The sequence below is a fragment of the Miscanthus floridulus genome, chromosome 19 (assembly GCF_019320115.1).
Source record: "Miscanthus floridulus cultivar M001 chromosome 19, ASM1932011v1, whole genome shotgun sequence".
In the NCBI taxonomy this organism is placed as follows: Eukaryota; Viridiplantae; Streptophyta; class Magnoliopsida; order Poales; family Poaceae; genus Miscanthus; species Miscanthus floridulus.
This window is the reverse complement of record NC_089598.1, coordinates 45,773,339-45,785,485: the sequence shown is the minus strand read 5'-3', so window position 1 is coordinate 45,785,485 and position 12,147 is coordinate 45,773,339.

The window sequence follows — 12,147 nt, the reverse complement described above, 5'->3', positions numbered from 1 at the left end:
ACCGTCGCGCCACAGCACGCTGTTGTCGCGTCCGCCTGCGCCTCTGCATCATTGTCGTCTCGACTTCATGCACGTGGCCTTGCCGAGGCCACTCGCTTGTCGTTCGCCATTAACGGCGCCACGGCCGCGCTGTTGCGCTACCACCACCCGCACGCGGGTACGCCACCAAAGCTTGGGCATGTAGCCGTACCCATCCCCTTTTTCCCTCCCTCCTCTGCTGTCGAGCCAGCTAGGCCGGGCCATCAATTCGGCATGGATGGGTCATGTCCATTCAATTCAGTGCACCCCTATCTCTGTCTTTGAGTCTGCTAGCCAACCAACCCCGCCCATGTCCAATCGTGCCTTTGCAAGCTCCAATTTGTAGCCGAACGTCCGCCGTCGCGCCATTAAAGGCTAAACCACTGTTGCTGTAGGCATTACCCACCTGGTCTTCCCGAGCCAAATTGGTTGCACCCCTAGCCCCGCCTCGTAGTCCTTCACCCTGTGAGCACCCCACTTGCACTGCTACTGCCTTCCCGGTGCCGCTGACATAGTCGCGCCACCGTAGTCCATCGTGGAGCTTGTCATGTGTGCGTGGTTGAACGCACTCAGCCTATCCCCAGTCAAGCCACCACCACAGGTAGCTTTAGGGTGAGTTGCTGATGCCCATCCTTTGGTTCTTTCACTTTGGTTGTGCCTTGGCTCATGGGAACGCGATTGTCGCCGCCGCAGGGTGTCCACCATCATGGAGGGAGCTCCTGACCACGCCTCCGTTCATCGCTTCACCGCACACCGCTTCGCGCTTGCATCTAGGTGAGCATCGGCTCCTCAGAGGGGGCAGGGAGGGGCCCGGCTGGCCGGCGTGATCGCCCAGTGCCGTCGCCACCACGCTAGTTCGCACGTGGGTGCCCGAGGACCTGGCTATTGTGAAGATGGATTGTTTCGGGGACTAGATTGCTTAAGTCTAGACTAGGAATAGTGTTGTGGACTGCAGATTTATTCGGTATTAGCGTGGGGATGTTTTCACAAAAGTACCAGAGCGTGCAGGCCTTCCCGTCATGGGCCGTTGTCATGCCGGTGGGTCACGCGTCCACGCGCGCTACGCGTGTGTGGGCCGTGCCACGTGATAGTGGGCCGCACGGGTCGAATTCAGTTTTTTCTTTTTTCCAGGGAATTAGTAAATGCTTTTTCAATTTAGTTTTGTGCTGATCTTTGGAAAATTATAGTAAATTTTATAGATGTCCAAAAATAGTGAAACAAAATTTGTTAGGTTCACAAAAATGTGATCTATCTGTTGGTGTAGTTAGTTTATAGTTATTTGTGATAATTATAGATTCATTAATTCATTTAGGAAAGCTTAGCATTACTTAGCTTAATATTTGTAGGAATTTTTGTGGCAAATTGGTAATAGCTTTGACCATGAAATTTTTATAGTTGGTTCATTGTATTATTATGTGCTCACTATAATTTTTGTAGCCTTAGAAGAGGTTGATAAATAGGGTAGCTAGTACTCCTTGTTTTATCAAATATATAGTAAATCGATGTTAAGAATAGGGATGCCTTTAGTTGCTAAGATAATACATGCAATATTTCTTACTTGTTTAGTAGTAATAATAGGTAACTTAGCGTCTTAGTTGGTAGAGCTAGCTTTGTAGTTTGATAGATGTATTCTTATTTTAAGAATTGTTGTTGCCGTATTATTAAGTGTTGCATCATCATTTCATGCATGCAGATAATGAGTTGGTAGAGTTCGTGCCTGCGGGCGAGCAGGAGTATGAGGAGATCATCATGGAGTATGAGGAGGAGATTCTCATATAGGAGAGAGCCCCGGAGCCATCAGTTGCTGACTTTATTGACACCCCGCCTGTCCAAGGCAAGCCCTGATGCATAACCCTTTTTTGAAGGATCACTGAATATATATATATATATATATATATATATATATATATATATGATGTGCATTTATGTTACAGGCATTTTATGGAAACTACATGCATAGATATACCTACCTATGAGTCCAGCATAGGTCAAGTAGTCGCTATGCTTAGGATTTCGGTAGCGTGAGTAACCCGTCGTTACTCACAATAGGTGATTATTATTATCACTCATGATAAAAATGGTGAAAGGAAAATGGAGACCGGATAGGCATTTGATTTGGGTATTGGTGGGTATAAGAGGTTGTGTCCTATGACCAATGGGGCATAGCTTGGTTACACTATTTCTCTATCTGTGTCGATTAAGGACCAGCTGTTGCATTGGGTTCTAGGCAAGTCACAGACTTATTATCCTAAGCATATACTTGTGTATAGGCGCAGGAAAGGCTTGTTGCTCTCTTATCATGGGTTCCGGCTCTTTTTGGACCAACTGATTGGAGGCAGGGATGGTGGAGGTCTAAGCACCGCACTGAGTCTGGGACTCAGGAGCAGGGGCTTGGAGTCCAAGTTTGGATGGGGACCTGGACTCCATGATAGGAGAGTGGTGGGGTTGGTCCTGCTTGTGCCTAAGGTACAAGCAGGGCATGTGTTTTAGGGTACCCAGCTGGGCACATTGATTTGTGAATCGCCGGGCGATCCGGTACTGCTTGTCTACAGTCTAGTACCATAGTAAGAACTAAAAGAGAAAAGGTGGTGAAATGGAACTGTTTGCTCAACTCTTGCTTCAAAGTAGAATAGGTGCTTACATAGAATGGTTAGATAATGACCTAATCATGACTGCTAATAATAAACATACCGAAGGATTCATTATTAGTATTGCTTTCCGCAAAAAGGAAACCCAACAAACCATAAAGCTTATCATATCCCTTGGAGTCGGGAAATTATTCCCACTAGTCAGATAAGTCTTGCGAGTATATTGTGTACTTAGGGTTTATTTACCCCTGTTACAGGCGCAGCTTGAGGAGTAGCTGTTGGGTAAAGGATTCTTCTGGTGGGCACAGATGGATCCTTGTATATTATCAATAGATGTTTCTTTTTATTCCGCTGTTTAATTTCCGCACTCTGAATTTGGTACTGTAATAATATATTTCTAAGAACTTTGGATGTATGAAATGGACTAAGTAATGTAAACTTGTTCTCATTATTGGATCCTAGGGGGAAAATGTGGATTATTTGGGCTCTCCCTTGGGGTGTGCTTGATGGAATCCACCCGATGTAGCTCGCTCTCGGGGTGCTTAGTGTCTAGTGGAAGACAAATGCCTCCGTAACTGCATTATTTTGGGCGGTTCTGCCACAACCATGATCTAGTAACTTGACTAATGGTATATGCAATAACTATTAAAACTTGACTTTTTAGCAACTTAAAAACAGGGGCTGGAGTATTTAGCTACTTTCTAAATGCTCCATATTCCTCTCCCTAAGGACTTATCTGTAAGTGATCATCCGAAACTTACAGTATAGCTATGAGAGCTACATGGCTCTGGCTTTAGCTTAGTATGAGGATATTTTCTACCTTGTTAGTGGTTACCTTTATGGCGCAAGAGGGGCTCCGATAGGTATGACCTGTGCCTGCCAGGTTGAGTGCATTTTGGTTTCTTGACCTTTTGTTAGTCACTCCTTGTAGGGGAGTTCATGCTTATTGATGGGGAAACCTAGCGGCCCTAACTTGTTAGATGAACCTTTGAAAGGCTTCATAGTGAACCCTACCGACCTTCCTTGGTAGTGGGTTAAGAGGCTCGTGACCTCAGGCGAAAGGGTAAATCACGACTCACAGTGAAAGTGTACAACCTCTACAGAGTGTGAAACTAGTATATTAGTCGTGCTCACGGTCACGAGCGGCCTTAGAACCCTTATGGAATAGATGATGAACACTAACGATATGGATGATAAAGATTCTCACTAATGATTACTGTTTATGCTATTCATTATTCATGTTTACCTGATCATGTGTTTATGTGGGCTTGTGGATAAACTTGTTGCCACCCTATTGCTAAAATCATGACTCATTAAAAGCTAATCGCAGTTAACCAGTGTCAGTCTTTTGAGCCTCATGAACCCCATGTTATATTTGTTGAGTACGACATGTACTTACGCTTGCTATTTCAATTATTTGGATAAAAATCCCGGATGGATACCAGATGGTTAGAGTTTGGAGGAATTAGGCTTGTGATCAACCAGTTAGTTGTCCCTGTGGAATTGGAATCTTCATCCAAAGATTAGAGTTGTCTTTCTACTGTTTGCTATCTAAGGTTATATTCTTTATACTAAGTACGTTATATATTGAGCATTGTCTATTGATATTACCCTTATTTGTAGCTATATATGAGATTTGACTTCTTAGGCTCATATATGGTGTATATCTAGTTTTGTTCTTAAAATTGGGTGCTACAAAGTGGTATCAGAGCAATGTTGACTGTAGGACGCAAGCCTAGTTAGAACTGGACGTTTTAGCATGCTCTCATCTCTGTTTAGTTCTTGCTTTCTCTCCAACCTTATTATTTGCTAAAAGTTATGCTCACTTCGGCCTCTGTTCTATTATGAAAACCTTGTCTCTATTCTGAATCCTCTCTCTTTGTCTAAATAGATGGGTCATAATGAGGAGACCACCAGCATTGAAGGTCAGGAGGACTAGGCTATGTTGTCATTAATTGCATTCGACAAGAAGCTTTTAGCTATGCAACAACAAGTATTAGAAGGAATGACTCAACATGGGAGTTCTCAATAGTGCTTGCCACAGGGTCAAACCAACATACCAAAGGGACCAGTGAAGAGACAAGTGCCAGAAGCTTGGAAGAAAATGAAGTCCAATGAAGGTGTTGGTAGTAATACGCTCGGAAGTCAGTATCAATGTCATTGTTGTGAACATTATGGTTTTCCTCATCTTCAAAACAAGCCAACTAAGAAGGAAGTCAAGGTGAACCTGAGTTGTGAGGCCAATGTGGATAAGAAGAGGACGACAAACTCACTGGAGCCCGTATTGGAAACTGACCAACATTTGAGTTCTACTACATTGTCACATCCCGCTCTAATCCCTAGTCGAATAAATTCAGACTTTAAAGAGTTAGAGGCTTCTCAAGCTAAGACTACTCCACATGAGGTATGCATAGATGGGTGGACAATCACCTATAAGAAGTTTCAACCCTAAAAGATCAAGTGAGCTAGAAAGCAGTCTAGTCAAACAAAGATGAACCTTCAGAGTCAGCAAGCTGACAACACACTAAGCAACAATTCTGTGGAGTATGACATCATAAAAGATCTAGCTAAGAGAAAGTGTCAACATTGCCAACAGGAAGGACATTATGTTAAATTTTGCCCATAGAAGAATCAACAATTATACCATGCAAGTGGCCAGAGTCTGGTCACTACAGGGTTGTCACCAGTAAGTGTTAGTGATGTCCAACCCGAAAGAAGCATTTGATGAAAATGACAAATGAAGGAGTCATGACGGACTATCCAAGATCAATGAAGTGGAGGATGTGTTGCCCTCACAGTCATGCAAGAGATGCTACCCTAGATGCCCTCGCAGCCACACCTTGGTTAAGGAATAGGAGTTTGTGCCCATTTATGTAATAAAAACGATAGTATCACAAGTTGAGTCAATGATTGAGTTGTGCACCTTTATTGCTTTGTTGATTTGTCATTATGCTTATGCATGTTTTGAATCTTTGTAATGATTACAATGATCTTGTTGGGTGTTCCCACAATTTCATTTATTTTATAGGCCTAAGGTATAATGATTAATGGAATAAATAGTTAGGTTATGGTTTTCTTCTGTTTTCCCTATCCTGCCTTTTAGAGCAGTCTGCACTCTTCAGCTTATATCTCTCAGTTTGGACAATAAAAAATCATGAGAAAATTCTAGACAAAAGTAGACTTCGATATCTTTCTGTGACCACAAGAATCACCTTGATAGCTATTTTGGTTATGGAGTTATAAAAATCACAAGATGAGCAACCGCGCTGTCTAAAATCTGGAGTAGTTTCTGTTGTGCACTATTTTCGACTACCTGAACTTCGTAATTTGGAAAAGTGTTCTGTAAGGAAGTTGTGGAGGATTTCATAAGCTTTACAATGATATAAGCTAAAACTTCATTGGATTAACAGAATGAGTGTTACAGCTGTTTTACGGCACTACCATTTTTCTACACACGAGGAATTTCAGATTTCTTGTTCTTGTCCATACACGAGAGTATCATTGGGATATTAGAACATCTTGATACTAGTTAGCTCATCTAGAATAAGGTGCAAGCTACCCTTTTTGTGTCTCCTAGTTGATCTTTTCTTAAGGGAGTAGCCAAGTTGAAGAATTTGCAAGATGAAGTTTCATACGTTCTAGTTATTCATTTGGAAGCATCGATTATCTCTGTGGTGGTTGCTACCAGGAGAAGTGCTTCGCATGATGATCGAAGGAGTCTTGCCAATTCTAATCTACCGCCACCTAATCTGCCATCTATAGAGCAAGCTTTGATGATGCAGACCCAGTTATTTCAGACTATTGCTTAGAGTGTGTTGAACAACCCGCATCAAGCACCAACTATTGACAAGCGTGGTGAATTTATGAAGGGATACCCACCGACACTCTCTCATACAAGCGAACCACTAGAAGCTAATGACTGGCTTAGAGCTGTGGAACGACAATTAGACATAGCTTAGCATGATGACCATGAGAAGGTGCTTTTTGGTCCGGCCAACTCTAGGGCACAACACAAGACTGGTGGGAGTCTTACCGATAGATCACCTAAAAGGAGTTTAGCGAGAGCTTCAGGTCGTACCACATTCCCACAGGTGTGGTAGAACTCAAGCCAGATGAGTTCCAGGCTCTCAAGCAAGGATCTATGACTATGTGTGAGTATCATGATGTGTTCACTCAGTTGTCACACTATGCTCTAGAAGAAGTGGATAATGATGCTAAGAAATAGAAACGCTTTTTGAAAGGACTTAATGATGGAGTTCAATTGCAGTTGATGACTGTTGTGTATCCTAATTTCAAAACATTGGTGGACAAGAGCTTTATGTCTACTATGACGCACCTTGTCAAGATGTGGGGTTATCCATTGTAAAGCATAGAAGTACTAGCTTCTTGGACGTAAAAGTGACATCTAGGTGGGTCACAAGAATCTAATGGACATTTTCACTAAGTTGATTATGAGCTTGTGACATCATTGTTGGATTGAAGAAATCAAGGTTTTATGACTTGGAAAAGTGCCATTACTTCGAGAAGCAGAGTCATGGCTGATGCCCTTAGCAACAGAGAATTATGCTAAGAAGGTTCGGGTGACACCAAGGACTAAAGAACTGTATTCCAAGCAACTTAACCAGAATCATTAGAATTTTAAAGATTGGTGGTAGATTCTTTTTCTGACCTAGAAAGTTAAAAGGCTCCATTGGAAGGTGAACATATGAAGAAAGAGGTCTGATAAGTATGGACTAAAAAGGAAAGGTGGCCTAGTGATTGGAATTACCTAAGTATTGTTTGGAGTATCTGTCAGAATGTTGGAATCAATTTGGCAAGATACTTAGAGTAAGGTTAACAGGTATGCAAAGTAAAGTGGGATCGTTATCAAGAAAATGGAACTACACGATGTAACTACACTAGGAAGTAGAGAAGAATCCAAAGATGGAGTATCCCTATCTTCGAGTCGACGTCGTCAAAATCTCTAGGACGAGATTCATTTTAAGGGGGTAGAATTGTAACACCCTAAAATTTGAATTTTTGGAAATAGAGCTAAAATATTTAATTTGAAATTTATGTGCTCATGAAAACATAGGAAAATAAAATTTTTCATTAATTTAAAATTTATCATAAGGTAGCAACATGTTTGTGCATACATGCTGCTACATATTTATTTTATGATGATTGGATTTGATCAAACTTCAAAAGGATTTAAATTTGAATTGAATTTGGATTTGAAAATTGTGTTTAAGAAAATAAAAAGGAATTTCTTTTCATCTCCTCTTCCTTCCTAGTCATTTGGCCCAGCAGCACCAGCTCCCGCTTCCACCGCGGCCCGCTTCCCCGCTCGGCCTTTTCCCTCTACCGCAGGACGTTCCTGCCTTTCTCTCTTCCTGGGACGGCCCAACCAAGCCGCATGCACCGACCCTACCAGCAACATCACCCGCGTGTTACCCTCTGCTCTCTCTCTCTCTCTCTCTCTCTGCCAGACTAGGCCCATGCATCAGCATGCCTTCATTTTCCTCTCGACGTAGCCACCTAGGACTCCATCGTCGTCGATAGAGTCCGCCTCCCAGCCACTGCGTTGTCTTACCGTGTACTCCAAGTTCCCTGCCCCCATAAATATCAAGCCCACACGCGCTGCTTCCATCCTGAGCACCCGCCGCCCCATGCATAACCCTAGTGTAGCCACCGCCTCGAGCTCGCAGCGCCACCGCCGAGCCGAACCTTAGCGTCGCCGTTGTCATCGCCTCGCCGAGCCGCTCGCTTTCGATTTTGTTCGTGGTGAGTTCGCAGTGCCCTGCTCTCCATCCATGTGCTCTCGGTTCACTCTGCCATGGCCCATAGGCCCTTCTCCAAAACATCGGCAAGGTTCTCTACTCTCCGGCCATGGCGCCGTCGACGTCTCCCTGTGCGCCGGTGACCCCATCTCTCCCTTCGATTCCAACCGTCAGATCTGCAATCAACGGATTAGATTAGAATGTACCCTTTCGTCGCCTTTTTGCTAAAGAGATCCCTAACTTTTACTAAATCAACCCATGGTCCGCTCATCTCTCTCCCTCCCTCTTCTAATCTAGACCGTCCGTATCAGATCCAACGGCCGAGATCAGACGATACCCTTTCGCCGAGGCCTTTTTGCAAAAGGGTCTTTTAGTTTCTCAGTATTCGAACCCGCCGTCCCTGCAGTTTTTCTAAAGAGCCCCTATCTTTTCTTTAAATAGTATCCACAGTCCTTAGGCAGATTTCAAATCAGATTTTAATTATTTTAAATTTGAAAATTAAGTTTCATCTATTTACAAAATTGCCACTACCTTCTGTAGGCCATAAAATCTCCGTTTTAACTCTGATTTGACCCGTTTAAATTGCGTTAGATTCATAACGACGTAATCTACATATTAGTAACAATGTTTTCCATGTCAAGAGCTCTAGAATTTTATGGTTTAACGCCTAACTTGAATAATGATTATGCAATTGGATTTTTCTAATTAGAAGTAACTTAGGCTTTTCACCTTGGTCAATTATATGATTAGTTTTACCTTGTTTTTCTAAATTAAGTATAATTTGACTTAACTCAATTAAGGTATTTCTCTGAAGTATCTTATACATGTTTTATATAGCTAAAATAAATAAAGCCTATAGTTTCTTTTCGATAGTAAATCTATCGGTAGATGTATCTTTTTCATCGTAGCTTCGATTAGCGTGCTTTTTGCGTCTGTGTGATCGTAGCAACGCATAGATTTGATTTCAAAATCTTTTTAACTAATTGGTGTATTGTTCTAATATAGTTATGTATGAATGCTATGCATGTTTGTTCGGATGTTTGTGTGGTGCTTAATGATCTTGTCTAGCCGGTGAGTTTTACGTGGTGATCAAGAAGCAGTTCTTTGGACGCTACGAACCAATGGAATAATAATCTAAGTTTAAGGCAAGTATAGCATGGGATCTTCCTTGTCTTATACACCTTTAATCATTTAATTCATACTGCATGTGTCTACCTTGACTGCCACTAAGGATTTCCTAGAACTTTGTTACCCTGTACCTTGATTGCTATGGGTTATTACATTGGGTAGTATGATGCTAGTACACAACTACAACCATGATCTTGTAACTTGACTAATGTTATATGCAATAAACATTAAAACTTGACTTTTTAGTAACTTGGAAACAGGGGGCTGGAGTATTTAGCTACTTTCTAAATGCTTCATATTTCTCTCCCTAAGGACTTATCTGTAAGTGATCATTCGGGACTTATAGTACAGCTATGAGAGCTACATGGCTCTGGCTTTAGCTTAGTATGAAGACTTTTTCTAGCTTGTTAGTGGCTACATTTATGGTGCAAGAGGGGCTCCGATAGGTATGACCTTTGCCTGTCAAGTTGAGTGCATTTTGTTTTCTTAACCTTTTGTCAGTCACTCCATGGAGGAGAGTTTATGCTTATTGATGGGGAAACCTAGCGACCCTGACTTGTTAGACGAATCTTTGAAAGGCTTCATAGTGAACCCTACCGATCTTCCTTGGTAGTGGGTTAAAAGGCTCGTGATCTCGGGCGAAAGGGTAAATCACGACTCACAGTGAAAGTGTACAACCTCTGCAGAGTGTAAAATTGGTATATATGCCGTGCTCACGGTCACGAGCGGACTTAGAACCCTTACGGAATAGATGATAAACACTGATGATACGGATGATGAAGATGCTCACTAATGATTACTGTTTATGCTATTCATTATTCACGTTTACCTGATCATGTGTTTATGTGGGCTTGTGGATAAATTTGTTGCCACCCTATTGCTAAAATCATGACTCATTAAAAGCTAATCACAGTTAACCAGTGTCAGCCTTTTGAGCCTCATGAACCCCATGTTATATTTATTGAGTACGACATGTACTTACGCATGCTTTATTTTTTTCAATTATTTGGATAAAAATCCCGGATGGGTACTAGATGGCTAGAGTTTGGAGGAATTAGGCTTGTGATCGACCAGTCAGTTGTCCATGTGGAATTGGAGTCTTCACCCGAAGATCGAAGTTATCTTTTCGCTGTTTGCTATCTAAGGTTATATTCTTTATACTAAGTACGTTATATATTAAGCATTGTTCATTGATATTACCCTTATTTTGTAGTTATATGTGATATTTGACTTCCTGAGCTTACATGTGGTGTATATCTGGTTTTGTTCTTAAAATCGGGTGCTACACATATGACGCCACATCAGCCATGAGGAAAGTAAATCAGATTTTCACAATAATTCATGTGGCCTTTATAGAAAGATTATAGGAATACTTTTTAAAAATCCAAAAAATTAAGGAATAAATATGCATTTAAAAATACTAAATCTGATTTAATATTAAAATTTTTGTTTTGATTCAGAAAAATATCATGTTCCTTGCTTAGAATTATTTGAATCCTATATGGTCTCCTAAAATCTGAAATTAAGCGAAATATGAAACAGATGATGTAGACCAAGAAATTTTTTTACACACCGCAGCATGAATCATCATGTAAGTGACTGTGCAAACTGCAAAGAGCGTTTCTTTAAACTTCTGTACCAATGTCTTTCTTAACCATCGAGACATGCAGCGAAAATTCCAGATAAAAAATATAATTTAATTTATAATTGTATATTAACAACATATATCATGGTTTAACTTTATAGCAGCACTGTCCTCGACCATGACGTGTGCAGACTCATTGGACTATCAGCGACAAATGGTGTGCTACCTCTCAGACTCACGAATCAACGTCTATGACTTGGTCGGCAACATTCGGATGAACACGACTGCTTCCTCGTTTGTCGTCGTCATCGTTGGTCTCTGCACACACTGGGAGCACATAATTGAGTAGGAAGGAAAATTGGATGGGCTTGGGATGTCAGACTTCATGCGTTTTTTAAAAATATGCTCTATATTATTGTGCCTTGCTCAGGAAAACATAGAGCATAATTTTAGAAAATATATAACCAATTTTCATTTTTTTTCTAAGTTAAAATAAAGTTCCTATGATTTTTTTAACATAAAATCATATTTTAGTATTTTTAAATGCATATTTATTTTAGAAAAATATTTGGATAATTTTTTGAAAAAATATTTCTATATGTTTTAAAAGCTTTAATTGACCTCCTTGAACTATTATGAAAATATTTGGATCCAGTAGTTAGGTTTTAGCGCTGCGTGTTCGTTGGCCTCTCGCCACTGTTGCCCAGCGTTCCGGTGTTGTTTCAAAATCTATTCCCTCTTAATGAAAAAGGTACAATGGCCGATCGAGAGAAAAAATCTCTCTTTGATGACATGGCACGACGTCATTCAAAACCAATTTTAAAATCGCTTAGACTGTCTCCAACAGTTCATGCAAAGGGGGACGCAAACCCAAAATCGATCGTATACAGTGTTTTAGCTGAAGAAAACTGGCTCCAACAGAAAACGCAAACGCAGGATGCATTTTGGGTACAAGGCCATTCAGGACGCTTATTTGCGTCGTCTTTCTCCAAGACGCAAAGTCTTCCGCGGCAGGAGCAGTGCGGGCAACTGCTGCTCGGCCTGGAGCCAATCAGCGCTGGGCGCTGCT